General features: G+C 34.8%; 1 long non-coding RNA gene and 1 pseudogene across 1 annotated transcript; one reads left to right on the top strand and one right to left on the bottom strand.

Moving 5' to 3' along the window:
* The first annotated feature begins 920 nt into the window (after positions 1-920).
* Positions 921-1,496, top strand: LOC116078480 (annotated as a pseudogene).
* A 2,037-nt stretch (positions 1,497-3,533) lies between these two features.
* On the bottom strand, positions 3,534-11,683 carry LOC116078483. Its single transcript, XR_004113564.1, has 2 exons — positions 11,607-11,683; positions 3,534-3,628 (listed from the first exon to the last, which is right to left on the bottom strand). It is a non-coding gene; the product is annotated as an uncharacterized LOC116078483 (long non-coding RNA).
* Positions 11,684-15,211: the final 3,528 nt, after the last annotated feature.

The raw sequence follows: 15,211 nt of genomic DNA, 5'->3' as shown, positions 1-15,211 counted from the left end.
AAGACTAAGGAATGGAAGAGTTTTAAAAAAAAATTCCCATGGTCAGGACATTCATTTAATTTTAAGTGTCTTGATTATCACAGAAGTTAGGCATGTTCATTTGAGAATGTCATTTAAAGAAATCAACTCTGTGTGCTATGTATACTATTCACATTGTGTGAGTCTATATTTAGAATTAAGTGTCTGTGGCTAGAGAGATGCTCCAATGGTTCAGAGCACTGAAAGATCTTGCAGAGGACCTGAGTTCTAGTCCCAGCCCTCCATCAGGCATCTGTAACTCAAGCTCTGGGAGACACAGTGCTTTCTCTGGACTCCATGGGAGCTGCAATTACATGTGAATGTTCTCAAACATAATTATGCATCTAGTTAAGCATTAAAATAAAACTTTAAAAGGAAATAGAAGAACTGTGAGAGATCTCAACATTTATCTTAATTTCATAACATCGTGCCCCACCTTACATTTATAGATGCAGGAACTACAAAAATTCCTCTTTTAGAAAAAAAAAAAAAAGATAAGATTTCAGAATAGGTGAAACTGCATTTCTTCTAGCACCATTATGATGTCTGAAATGTTGTCAAATTCATTACCACGGTTTAACTCCTATTCTCCCTAGCTGTTGAAGAATTGCAACTAATGTCAACACAGAGGTGAGATAGAAGTTCACGTGTCATCAATGTTCTACTCAAACCTGATTGCTAAAATAGTGAAAAATAGAGATTGTTAAAAAACAAACATCCTTCAATAGATAAGCACTGTGGAGCTTTTCACACTCCGTTCAATGGCAGTATCTCGGAATTGGAAAAAGATTGAAGCCAGGATGCTGTACCTGCTTTCTAGGAACTCACACCTAGAGAAACAAACAAGAGAAAGCATTCTACGAAGATTTTGAATGTGGGTCCAACATGGCGTCGGAGAGCGCAAGACTAAGTTATCCAAGAACCTGCTGCTCATGAAGTTCATGCAAAGGGGCCTGGACGCAGAAACCAAGAAACAGCTAGAAGAGGAGGAGCGGAAGATGATCAGCAACGAGCACTACTGGTACCTGGATTTGCCGGAGTTGAAGGACAAAGAGAGCTTCATCATAGAACAGCAGAGCTTCTCCCGGAGTGAAGATCTTCTTTACGGAAGGATGTCTGTCATTCAGAGGGTTTAATCTTGAAGTTGAGAAGTTAATGCTTCAGATGAATTCTAAGAACAGAGCAGCGACAGCAGAGGAAGATGAGATGGTGGAGGTCGATGTGTCCGATGAAGAAATGGCAAGAAGAAATGAGACTTTGGTGGGAACAATTGGAAAAAAGTTTGCCAAGAAAAGGGACCGAGCCAATTATGAAGAAGATGAAAATGGAAATATAAAAGCCATTAAAACTAAGAAGATGTTCTTAAAGCCCCAAGACTAAAATGGATGCCTCCAATACAGTGGATGCCTGTGAGCACAGCATGGTCTGAACTCATCCTTCTGTCGTCTATACTGGTTAAAACACTGTTTCCTTCTAAAGAGATGCATAATTTTGGAAATGTGCTGTTCTTGAGACATATGCATAATGGATGTTATACATCCTTTTTACTGCATTCTTCATGGGTTTCAAATATGTGGGCACAGGCCACTCCCTAGATTTCTGACCTAATTCTGTTTGTATATATACACAGACAGGGCACATACACACCGCTCTCCAGTTACTGTCCAGGAATGACTATTGTAAACAAGTTATTGCCTTTGTTTAACTGCCCTTATATTTATATTTTACTTTTTAAATCATGCCAAACCAGTTCATACGTTCACTTTAGATTCATATACTTGAGAACTCTTAGAAGTAATTTGTCAGGAACAGAAGTGGCGCTCAGCCTGGAGTATTTACTTGCTCTCAGGCCTTTGTCATGTATAGTAGTGTGGGGTTTGTGTATCTTAAACAGCCATCTGGGTCATTTTTTCTAATGTCCTATAATAAACATTTTTTTTTCATATAAAAAAAAAGAAGAGTTTCTTCATCCCTAGAAATACTAAGGTCAAGTTCTTGGATGATAACTAATGATACAACTATGTAATAAGCCAAACTCAAACAGAGGCTGTTATCTGTGAAACAGAACAACTAGCTTTGTTATTTTATTTCTTTTTCATTTGTTTCCTTTGAAACAGCATTGCAGGCAGTAGCCTAGGCTGCTCAAGGACTCTTGGTCCCCTTCAGCTGCCTCCTCAGTGCAAGGATTCCAGCTCTATGTCACTATTCCTGCCATTGGGGAAGTGAGTTAAATTACCTTTCCCTTAATGTTTTGTTTTGCTTTGTTCCTTACATTTGAAAATTTCCACGATGATATTTTTATCTAAAAATGTTGCTACAATTTTTTTGTTTTTAGAAAGATGATAGGTTTTACAACAGAACCAGCCTAGGTTTCAGAGGTAACTAAACTTTCATAATTGTGGTAATATTGGTGATGATTTTCATGTAAACTACAATTAATCATAGTGTAACTAATATCCATTGTAGTTACTTATGTAAAGTATATAAAACTTATATATATACATATGCATATATGTATATATATACACACACACCCATACACACACACACACACACACACATCTTAAATATTTCCACTGACATCTTTTAATCAATTTTATTGAAATGTATTTCATAAGACTTCCAGTTGCCTATGTATTATACATTTTTGATATAAAATGTTGCGGAAAGAGTTTGATGTTGTTTAGTGCATTCATGGATTTGTGTATCTATACCATAGTCAACTTTAAGGCATTTTAATATCTCCTGAAGAAATCATGGTGTGTGCTGTCAGTTATTTTGTTACTTTCTCTAACCTTCCTTCAGCCACCTCTAGGTACCACAAATAGATATGTTGGCTATAGAGTTGCCTTTTTTGGATGCAATCACTTTTGCTTTTGAGAGAGTCTCTCATTGGCCTGGAACTCACAGAGTAGTTTAGACCAGCTGGCCACCAAGCTCCAGGTATCCATTAGTTTCTGCACTGCCAATAATGGCATGCAAATTACAAATTACAAACATGGACCACCTTACATGCTTACTTTTTAAAAAATTATCTTTCTTTCTCAATGTCTTGTCTCTCTCTCTGTTTTTCTCTCAGTTTGTCCTTCCTTTCCTCCCTCCATGCCTCCTCCACCTACCCTGTGTGTATGTGTGGACATTGAATGGAGCAACTGTAGCATGGGAAAGAGTAGAAGTTGTTTTAAGCCCCAAAGCTTGATTGCTTGGAGCCCAACTCATGTCTTCTGCAAAGGCAGTTGAGCTCTTAACAGCTGAGCCATCTATCCAGCTCCACCTATCCCTTTTTCCTCTGGATTCTTAGAATTAATCTCAGGTCTTCTCAGGTCTTCCGTGAAAGCACTTTTCCAGCTGAGCCATCTCCTGGGCTAGAGATTTCTTTGTATTAATAAATAACACTCCATTATATGAACAGACCACACTCTCTTTGTCCATTCACCCACTGCATCAGCTGCCAGGCATTTGCGCTGTTGTAGATTCATGTCTGAGCTAAGATTCTTGGGCACTCTGCACAACTGTTTCAAGTTTTTATGTGATGCTATATTTCATTCCACTTGGGATATTTCCACTAAGGAATGGAATAGCTGGGTCATACAGTTGGTCTGTGTTGGTCCTAGAAAGAACGTATAGACTGTTTTTCAGAGAATACACTTTATTATCAGCAGTATCTGGCAATATCAATTACTCTGTATCATTATTTTTAGACTTTTCTCCATAATAGCTGTCCTAGTGGGTATAAAGTTTTTCCTTTCTATCATTTCTGCTTCAATTTCCTAGTAAATAATGGCAATGAGCATCTTCTTATATGGTTATTGGTGGCATGTTTCGGTAACTGTCTACTCATAGAAGCCGGAGGAGGGGGGATGGCCCTCCAAACAACCAGCCAAACAACCAGACAAGAAGATGAAAAGAAATTAACTAAACATAAACTAAACTAAACAAAATCAAATAGAAAGTATATATATACATATATATACATATGTATATATATATATATATATATATATATAAAATCTTATTACAGTGAGAGATGGGGGAAGGAGAGGGAGAGGAAGAGAGGAAGAGAGAGAGAGAGAGAGAGAGAGAGAGAGAGAGAGAGAGAGAGAGAGAGAGAGAGAGCCCTATCTGTGATATCTGACAGTCTGTTTTTTGTTGCCCAAATACTTCTGGGCATGGGTGTGGTCACAGTGTGATTGTTATACTTAATGACTCTGCACTGAAGAAAACTCATTTGCCTTTCCCCAGTTGGTATCAATTGCAAATAGCTTCTTGGGTATAGGTGGGACTTTATGTCTATGTTCCCTCCTCAGTGCTAGAACTGTATTTCATTTAAAATCTATGTAGATATTGTGCATGATAACATAATCATTGTGAGTTCATGATGTATCATTCCTGTTGTATCTTAAGATGCTGTTTCTATAGAATCATCTACCACCTCTGGATTTTACAGTCTTTCTGCCTCCTCTTCCACAGAAACCTCTGAGACATGAGTTGAGAAGTTTTATAAAAACCAATTTAGAACCAAGTGCTTTAAAGTTTCTCCAACCCTGAATAATCTCCAACTGTATGTCTCTGTGTTAATTATCAAATACTGAAAGAAACTTTTGAGTGTTAGTATAACAGTATATCATTAAGAGCAATTTTATTGCTATGTTTCTTTTGCAAACAGTAATATTCAGTTTCCCTTAGGCCCATGACTTATCTAATTTCAGGTTATTGGTCACTATAACAAGTGTTAATTGTGCATTACATCTTATGGATTTTACAGAATGTTTGGTCACTCCCATAACATTTTTGCCACCCTTGCAACAGTATATCATGCAGACAGGTCACTAGTTTAGGTTTTGTATTTTCAGGTTATATTTTCTGGCTTATATTGAATACTACTTTTTTTTTCTTTTTCTCCTTAGTATCATTCTGAGTCTTGCCACCATCATGAACAACAATTCTGAACATCAATTACTAAGTAGTAATTGAGATTTTAGTCAAGTGACAAATTTGTTTCTTTACCTTCAATAGTATAAATATGGGTAGTCTTCAACAATAGTGCCTTGACATCAGGGTATGGATAATAACTGGAAGCCTTGACAATGGTCTGTGAAATTTGGTTGAGTTTGTGGGACCTGTTTGGTTCTTCAAACATTGAAGAAGACTAGAAAGAATGGGAGTCCTTTTCTTGTTCTTGGTTTTAATGGAAATGTTTCAAGTTTTTCTCTATATCACATGCTAATGATTATTTTTTCATACACAGCTTTTATTATGGGGAGACATACTTTGTCCATCTCTAGATTTTATCCTAAAAAGATGATGGTATTTTCTTAAATAATATGATCATGTTATTTTAGTTCTTGAGTCCATTTATGTAGCTTTCTGTATCTATTGAGTCATGTACATTAAACAACTCCTGCATCTTTGGAGTGAAGCCAACTTAATCAGTAAGAATGATACTTTTCTCTGTACTAGAATACAGGTTGCAAAGATTTTAATGAAAATTCTTTCTGTGTTTATCTGAGACATTAGGTTATGATTCTTTAATGTTGCTACTGCACGTTTAGCTGCTATCCCTTTCTTTCTTTCTTTCTTTCTTTCTTTCTTTCTTTCTTCCTTTCTTTTTTTCTCTCTTCCTCTCTTTCTTTCTCTCTTTCTTTCTTTCTTTCTTTCTTTCTTGTATAAAGCAATACTGGCTTGATAAAAAAGAATTTAGAAGCATCTTTCCCTTTTGATTTTATGGATTATTTAAGAGGAATTGACATTAGTTCTTTAAAATCCTGGGACAAATCTGCAGAGAACCCACCCTATCCCTGTTTGATTGTTCATTTTGTTATTTGATTTTATTCTATAGTTGATATTGGGAAAGATTTAATTATTTCCTCTATGTCAATGCTTGTGACAAATCTTTTAAAAGTATTTATGTCAATTTGGTCTACCTTTGTTAGAATATATGAACCTAGAAATTCATGTTTCTTTTATATTTTCCTATCTAGTGGGTTATGATTTTAAGGTGTGTCATGGCTTTCTCAGTTTCATTAGTATCTCTTATAATCTCTATCTATAGTACAATAGTACTAGTGATAGCATTTTAATTCTCTTTCTTGCAGAGAGTTGTGAAAGTTTTATTAATTTGTTTACCTTTTCAACAATCTCATTCTGCTGATTCTTTGTATTATTTTCTTTTCTTGCATTAATTTATGTCTCGGCTTTAGTTACTTGTTTATGTCAATTATTATTTTTTTTTTTTAGTTTGCTTTGTTACTTTACCAAGGCTCTAAGGTATATGTCACATTATTTCTTTGAGATGTCTCTTTTTTGTTTGTTTGTCTTTAATGCAGGTGTTTTTTTTTTTAATGCAGGCGTTTTATAGGCATGATCTCTTTTCTTATGACTGCTTTTATTGTTTCATTGTCTTCAGTACTTTTTGAATTATATGTTTGTTTTATTAGACATCCTTTTTTTTTTTTTTGGTTTTTCGAGACAGGGTTTCTCTGTGTAGCCCTGGCGGCTGTCCTGGAACTCACTCTGTAGACCAGGCTGGCCTCGAACTCAAATCCATCTGCCTCTGCCTCCCAAGTGCTAGGGTTAAAGACGTGAGCCACCACTGCCTGGCTAGATATTCTTTTTGAATTATTCGGTGATACATTCATTATTCAATTATGTTTTGTTTGATCCCCATGAATTTACGAAGTTTCTGTGATTTTCCTTCATGTTGATTTCTTGTTTTTTTCCCCTTTTGGTCAGCTTGAATACAAGAACTCAATAATTTTGCTATATGCATTAAAATTTGTATCATATCATGGTGTATTTTAAAGTGTAAGAATCTTCTATGGGCTATTAAAAAGAATGTATTTTCTGCATTGTTGACTTGGACTATTTTGTAAATGTCCATTAAGAACATTGACCTGCACTGTCATTTAGCATCAATGTTTTTGTGATTATGTTTCATTTGGTTGATATGTGTATTAGTGAGAGTAAGGTAATGCAGATTCTCACTGTTTCTGTGATAGGAATGACTTCTAACTTATGCCTATTAGTATTTATCTTATTAAATTATGTGCATTTGTATGGAGTGTGGAATTTGACTTCTTTTGTACTTTTTAATGGTTTATTAAATTTACTCAGTCCCTTCATTACTTTTGAGGCTACTTTAGTATATATTTATTGACTTCACATTCAGATCAGTAAATATTAATAGTATTAATGTGGGAATATAAATATGTATATAAGAATCTTATGTACTACAGCCTTGTAAAACTCAAGCACTAGTGCTAAAAGTTCTCAATAATTATGTTCTAGTTTCAGCATGAAATCATTTGTAAGCATAGATAGTTTTCATTTCAAATTAATTCCACAGTGTATGGTACTCTGTACATTTTTATGGCTTATTTGCCCAAGCTATAAATGACAGTGTCAAGTGCATAGACATTATGTAACTAGACATTGCTTAGAGTAAAAAAAAAAAAAAAAAAAAAAAAAAAAAAAAAAAACAAAAAAAAACAAAAACCAAAAACCAAAAACCAAAAACCAAAAACTTCAGTCTTTCCCCTATAAGTGTAATCTTAACTGGGAAGATTTTCAACATTTTTAAAATAAGGTTAAACATTTTATCTATTTCTACATGATATTATTAAGAAATTACATTTTTGCATGTTTCATAGTTATCATGTAGGGGGTTTGGGCCATTTACTCCACTAGTATAATTGTGGATAGTAATTGTTTAGATGGGTAGGCCATCTTTGCTTTCATGAACTAAATCACATTTGGTCATGTTGAGTAACTATTTTGGTGGTATTATAATTATTTGGATAGTATTCTCTTGAAGTATTTTACAGCTGTACTCTTAAGATATTAGTCTGTTTTATTTCTTATGATGTCTGTCTCCTCTTTGTGCAAAGATAATTACTAAGCTTATAGAAGAAATGTGGGAGTGTAACTTCTATTTTTGAACAGTTAATGAATATTGTTATCAACCTTTATTTAAATATTTGATGGAATTCAGCATAGCCATCTGTGTCCTGGCTCTTTGTTTTCAAATGTTACATGAATCTCTTTTAAATTCAGATTTTCTGTTCCTAAGGTGGATCTACTTCAATAGTATTTTGTCCTACTGGGAAAGCCATTGTTTCTTCTAAGATATCTAATTTTCTGGATTAGAATCAGTTTCTTCGGTTATTTCTTTTACTTCTGCAAGTACACTAGTGATGACCCTTTCTTTACTCCTGTTTGAATTTTATTAATTTAAATATTTCCCTTTCTTTTTGTTTAGCATAAAGTTATTCAACTTCCATTAGCTCTTCCAAAGAAGTTTTTGGATTTTTTTTTAATATTTTTGGGTTTTGCTGTTACTTTTTTTCTTATTTGAAATTTCAATTCATATAATCAGAAGCATACTTCAAAATATTTTTGACTGAATAATTACTTTTTTCATACAATATATTCTTTTTATGGTTTTTGCTGCCCAAACTCCTAGTTCTTGGCTACCTCTCCCTTGTTTGTCTATACTTTAGTATTCTATTTTCCATTCTAATTTTCATTATTGCTTCTATCCTCTTCTTTTATATTTAATATATCCATCTTTTTCTACTTTCATTAGGGAGATTATAGTATATTATCTGAAGAGATTTCTTTTTAAAGATATAATTAATACTAATCCCTATAGCTTTCCCTAAACACTAGTACCCCTGAATCCTCTTTTAGTATGTTGCCTGTTCATTGTAATTCATTAGTTTTCTATCTTTCTTTGTTAGTTTTTATATTTTACTTTATCCTGTGCTAGCATCTGTTGCCTGGTGTGAACATATATGAATTTCTTAAATGTATTTATGATTCCAATTTTACTTCACTGTGACAGAATATCAAATGAATTGTTCTAAATATGTCAAATCATGTTATAGTGTACATATCACCTATTGTGTAAAGATTCGTGTGTTCTTTGAAGAACATTTTAGAATTTGAAGAATTTTAGGTCTAGTTGTCTCATACTGATAATCAACTATCCTGTTATCTTTATGATATTAAAGCTCAGTAATCTGACCATTGTTTCTGTTGGAGTGTCACAATGTCCAACTATTATTATTAAACACTTTCTGTCCACATTGGTTTTCTGTTGCTGTGTTAGAGACAACGATGAAAATTACTTGTGCAGTGTAAGGGCTTTAGCTTACAGATTACTGTCTATCACCTAGAGAAGCCAAAGCAGGGACTCAAAGCAGGTGGTTGAAGCAGAGAGAACTTCTGCTCACAGTTTTGCTTAGTCACCTTTCCCATAGAGTCCTGACCCACCTTCCCAGGAACGGTACTACCCATAGTGGCCTAGACTCTCTGACATAAACTATTAGGAATATACCCATGTCAGCAGGCCAATCTGGAGGAGGCAATTCCTCAGTTGAGAGCCTCTCTTCCCAGGTATGTCTAGTTGGTTTCAATTTGACAAAACTTAACCAGCACACTCTCTCTTCCCGTCCTTGACTCACCTTTCTTGGTGTGATCTGGAGACCTGTGAGCAGCTATAGGTATGCGGTTGCATGTTTGAAACTGTTAAATCAACTCAATTGACTGAACAATTTTTTATAGTTTATCTGATAACTTATGGGACATACTTTACAAACTATTTTGGTTAATATTGTACCATTTCATGATTGTTACTGTTGCTACTTGAATGATTCTTTCCCAATTTTGTCAGTTTATTTCCATCTCTGAGGGTACAGCACATCTCCTATTGATAGCCTATGTCAGGCACAGTGTAACTTAAGAGAATATGATTCTATATAAAAGTAACTGACAGTTACCCCTATATAACACATACTTCTTTCCTAGTCTAATATCATATAAAGAACATCTATATATTCCCTAACAGAAATATTATACCTTTGTAAGTATAACAAATATAATCTTACATTTCATAGATGCTGAGAAAGAAATCAATTTTGCATTTGGTTACATAACTGAGTAGTAATATTGATTTCAGCATTTGGCATGTCAAGTTATTGATTTCATTTTGTTACTTTGGTAAAGCTTTGTTCCCACTATTTCCTGCTATTAACATCAATCATATTATATATTCCCATGTTAAAGCTCAACAATATAATTACATGTGTATTGTTTTATACAAATCCTTTAAAAAACTATTAAGAAAAGCAATCAGAAACATAAATGACCTCTTAAAATTGCCTAATAGCTCTACATAAATTCTATTATTTTCATTTTAAACTTCCATTTCTACTGACACTTAGTTGCCTTCAGTCTAAAGAAATGCCCTTAATATTTTTTACTTCTTTGTTTATTGTACTTTGTTGGAAGTCAGCACTGATATCAATGACTTTGATCCTTGTTCATCTTTCCATATCCCATTTCACTTTTACAAAAATCATCTGCAGCATAATTGGTCAACTATTTTTCTCTTTCAGCACTTGAAGGTGTCATCTCACTAGATATAGTCTTAACTGTCCTGGAGGATACTTCACTATTAATATAAATCAGATTTCCTTTGATATGTTCATTTCCTCTTTCATATTTAAGTTTTTTCTGTCTTTCTCCTTCAGCTTTTTACTATGATGCCTCTGTATGTCATTTGAACTAATTTCTTATTCAATAATTTCTTTCTTTTTGGTTTCTTTCTTTTTTTTAATAACTTCTGGGGTATTTAGATAACTCCTTATGGTTAGTAAAGTTTTACATTATTCATTACTACTTCAGTTATTTATAGTTGGTTATTTGATATTTGTTTTTATTCTAGTTTCACTACTTCACTCTGCTTCTCAGTGCTGGGATTATAAGCAGGTACCCAAATTCCAGGCTCAAGTACAAATCTTTACAATTTGCTTTATCTATTCTCTTTTGGTACTCTTCTTATACATAGCTAGCATGTTTAATAATGTGTCTTGCAGCTTTCTGAGGCTCTCTTCATTTTTCTTTGTTCTTTTTGGTCTTTACTTTTCAGATTACACAATCTCTATCCAACAGTCTACAGTTTGCCAATTTCCTTTTCTACCAACTAAAGCATATCATTTAGCCTAGTGATAATTTCAACTTTCAACTCAGGTTTTGTATTTTTAAATTTTTCAGTCTGATTTTGTATTCACTGTAGAATTTTTATATTGTTATTTTCTGTTAAGAGGAATTTGACATAATACTTGACTTCACTATGTTAAGCCTGGTTCCCTCTGATGCTTAAGCCAAGGCCTATCAACAGCAATTTTTAATCATTTTTAGTTTTCGTTCTATGTGTATTTATAAATTCTATGGGACTCACCTTTTCTATGTTTATGTTTTTTATATAGTACTATTTTCTGAAAACTGTATCTTTTAGGAAATGTGTTTTAGAAGTCCTTCAGAAAGCCTAGATGCTAACCATCTCATTGGTTTTATTGGCAAAGATATGATTGTCTTCCTGTTCCTTTAGCAACTTTCCTAGAAGTGTGGTGTGTGTGTGTGTGTGTGTGTGTGTGTGTGTGTGTGTGTCTGTGTGTGTGTGTGTCTGTGTGTGTACACACTCAGAGTGGAAGGAATCCAAGGCCTTGTGCTTACTAGCCGAATGCTCTCCTACAGAGATAGAACCTTTTCACCTTGTAACATATTTTAAAAATTATTTTACCTACAGTGAATAGTCTGTGATGACACTCTGAGAAGGGTACCATCTTGGGCATGGATCACATCTCTCTTTAGCTGACAGTAGGTTTAGAAAGCTCTTACCCTCTATGTCTGCTTTCTGTTTTGCTGCCTGACTTCTTACATCACAGTCAGCCTTTATTCTCCATGAATGGTCTACTGATTGCCATCAGCTTTTCAACAAAGCATAAAGGAATAATTTTCTTTCTTGTCTGATCCAACTAAAAATGTGAACTTTTTTTTTGTTAATCTGTTAAGGATTGCTTCAACCCTAGGGTACCCTTTTATAGTAGTCACCTCTTTCTCAGCACTTCCTAATGAATTTCCAGTTGTGTTGAATTTAGTTTGTTACTTTCAAGGTACTGTGAGTCTCCTCCTCACTGTCACCCCCAAACTCTTCATTTTTATAAGGCTTCTCTTAGGAATAAATCTTTGCAGACTTTCCAAAATAAACTCCAGGAAAGTGGTTTGCAACCTTCCTAATACTGTGACCCCATAACCATGAAATTATTTCACTACTACTTTATGATTATGACTTTTCTAGTCTTAAACTTCATACTATATATATCTGATATGCAAAATATTTGATATGTTACTCCTTCAAGGGGGTTACTGCCCAGAGGTTGAGAATCATTGCCTTAAGGGATGCTTTGAAGTTCTCTCAATTTATAATGTATTTTTGTTCCAGGCAAAATCCCCAGGTGTACTTGTCCAGGTGTATTGAAAGAACCTCTATTTTGCCTTCTACAACAAGAATAGTGGTAGAGTCTTACTTGTTTCTAAGTTAAACAGTTGCCCCCACCCCCTTCTAGAGTGAGACACAAGCTTTGGGATTAGTAGCCATAGTCTTTTCAGCTTACTACTTCTGGCACAGCATCTCTGCTCTGCTAGTTACTTGTAGTAAGGATGACATGTGTCCCAGTATTCCCACCTCATCATCTTTAGAGTAGTGTAGACCTTGGGACTCTGGGAACAGTGAGTAGGGTCTAGGGAGTTAAAGGAAGTTCCAGTCTTTGCAGATGACAGTTATTGATATTGTTTGTGCAGTGGAGACTCAGAGAGATTGGAAAATAGTAACATGTTCGAGGGGTGATATAGGCCTAGTGGGAAAGCCAAGGGGAAAAGATACCTGTGTTCTTGGCTGTACCTACTATAAGGGAGCCTTTAACTGGGCAGAGCTGCAGAGGAAATAAGTTGTCCTAAATGTCTCATAGATCCTAGATACTTGGGAAGCAATTTTGTACATATTGTAGCCAAATGTATTATTATTTGCCTTATGGCTTTGGACAGTTTTTTACTTTATATTGTGAGAGTTGTTTTGACCACACTTTTTGGCGTATGCCATTTTGCTTTCAAAAGAGCCTGTAGAGCTAATTGAACTGTTTTATTTGCACTGCTATTCAACCTATTGTTCAGATTAAGGCTCTTATAATTGTAGTACATTTTAGAGAAGAAATATCAATTAGCTTTTATCTTATTTGTCATTGGGTTAGCAATGACTACTATTATGATACTTCCTATAAAAACAGGTATATATATTCTTTAGTTATTGAAGTTTCAAGTAGGAAAAAAAACTGCCATTTGGGCTTGAAATAAGCATCCGAGTTTCTTGAATGCAGCAGGAAGACTGGAATTGGTCTACAAGGCCATTTGTATGAAGAACACTTGATTTTTCCCACAAATACCTCCTCCTACTACTTCTAGAGAAAGCTCTTCAAGGCATGGTATCTGCTCTGTTCCATATTTCAGGTTCATGTTTACTTTAGCCCAACAGTCAAGGAGACAACAAGTTGCCTTTTTCAACAGAAGGAAAAAAAAGAAACAAAATTATCAGAAGGCTTAGAATACAGGCATTCAAGTTTTGAAGGCTGCCTTGACATAAAATTCTATTTTCAATTTCATCTGAATGAAATTGTATTTTCAATTGAATTAGAGCAAAAAGGCTTTGTGACAGACATTGACTTTTGAACATTTGGGTTAATTACAAGACTTCATTAATGCCAGATTTTATTTTAACATAATTTTGTGAAAAGGTTTAGCTAATTTTTAGAAGAGAACCCTAGCCAAAAAAAAAAAAAAAAGTCTGTGAATGGGTCTTGTCCATAGGTGACATAACTTTGCTTCATGATTCATAGTCATGTTCCCTTGTTACAATGGAAGGTAACTAGTAGAATCCTTTAGTAGGTAAAAGTGAGGGGTACTGTTAGACTTTGTGCAGTATAAAGGGCCAACCAGGAAAGAAACATTTATTTCAGATCAGTCAGTTCTCTTGCCTTGTATTGTTCTTTTCTGAACTTCTTCAATGTTGAACACTTCTCACCAAGTCCTAATTCTTCCAACTCAGATGTGCCACAGAAACAGTTTCTACTGGCATTAATCTCCTTGAGTGGTTTTACTGAAGTCTCTTGGTACTTTTCCTTGCTTTTTTTTAAAAAAAATATGAGCCACTATGATGTAAGGAGACATCAAGAAGTAACATCACTGTGATGTAACAAACCATCAGTAGATCGTTTTGAAAACTCTAGTCATGAACAGGAGCTCACATATTCAATAGTGACCATCTAAAGTGTATACTTGATTTTGCCATTCTTTCAAAACTGCCAGTAAGTGAGCATTTTTGCCATTTTCACTATCAGATTTAGACCCTGAGACTGTCTTGTTAAGTTTCACTTCCTGGTTACTTGTACCTGTCTTTCTTCTGCTCTTATATCAATTATTGTAATCTAGTATCCTCTAGGACTTCTTCCTAACAGTCTATGGAATGACAATTTGTGGACAATGAGATTATTCTCTGAAAGGCACCTAACACCTTCACTGCCCTGAAGATACTCAAGTAACATATACTGAACAATCAGACCTCCTCCAACACTGAAACTAAAGTATATGGCATGTGGATGAGCCACTTAAGCATCAAATTTACCAGCTCTCTTTAAGTCTAAAGCCCGGACTTTTTAATGCCTCATATGGTATGCAGCAAAAGTGTCTGTTTTCCACGAGAACCAACTACTTTTAGAAGGACATAGAAGCTGCATATGTGAAAGCTTCCTCAACTTTGAGCAATAGGCTATTCCATACTTGAGATTAGCATTCTACATTGGAAGCCAGTTCTCCAGTATTCTACCAGCTAACCAATTGCTTTATCCTCCTGGCAAGGCAAGATGCTCCATACTGCTTCTAGATCTACATATTAGCTAGAGCCTCCCCCAAAAGAATGTCTATAGACATGTTGTTTTTCATTTCAACAGTGATGACTTTTCTTCTTGATATGATTTTTCCTGGCTGGCCTGGAACCTGGGATATGTACGTAAGGTAGTCCTTGAATTCACAGAGATTTAACTTCCTCTGCCCCTACCCCTGCCCCGCCCCTATCTCTGCCTTCCAAGCTCTAGGATCAAAAGCATGAACCCCATGCCTGCCATTAAACAAAGATTAAAAACTATTTGTCTTATGCCATCAGTGGGCTATTTGATTGTTTGCTTTGATGACTACAGTGGAAAGAAACCTTGTCAGTGTATTTTGCTCTGTATTCTTATCATCTCAAATCATGTGGAACACATTAGATAACTCATATGCATGTTTATTTCATCTCTACAAT

The sequence above is a fragment of the Mastomys coucha genome, unplaced genomic scaffold (assembly GCF_008632895.1).
Source record: "Mastomys coucha isolate ucsf_1 unplaced genomic scaffold, UCSF_Mcou_1 pScaffold5, whole genome shotgun sequence".
Lineage (NCBI taxonomy): Eukaryota > Metazoa > Chordata > Mammalia > Rodentia > Muridae > Mastomys > Mastomys coucha.
The sequence above is the reverse complement of the archived record's forward strand: the minus strand, read 5'-3'. Positions and strand labels throughout refer to the sequence as shown.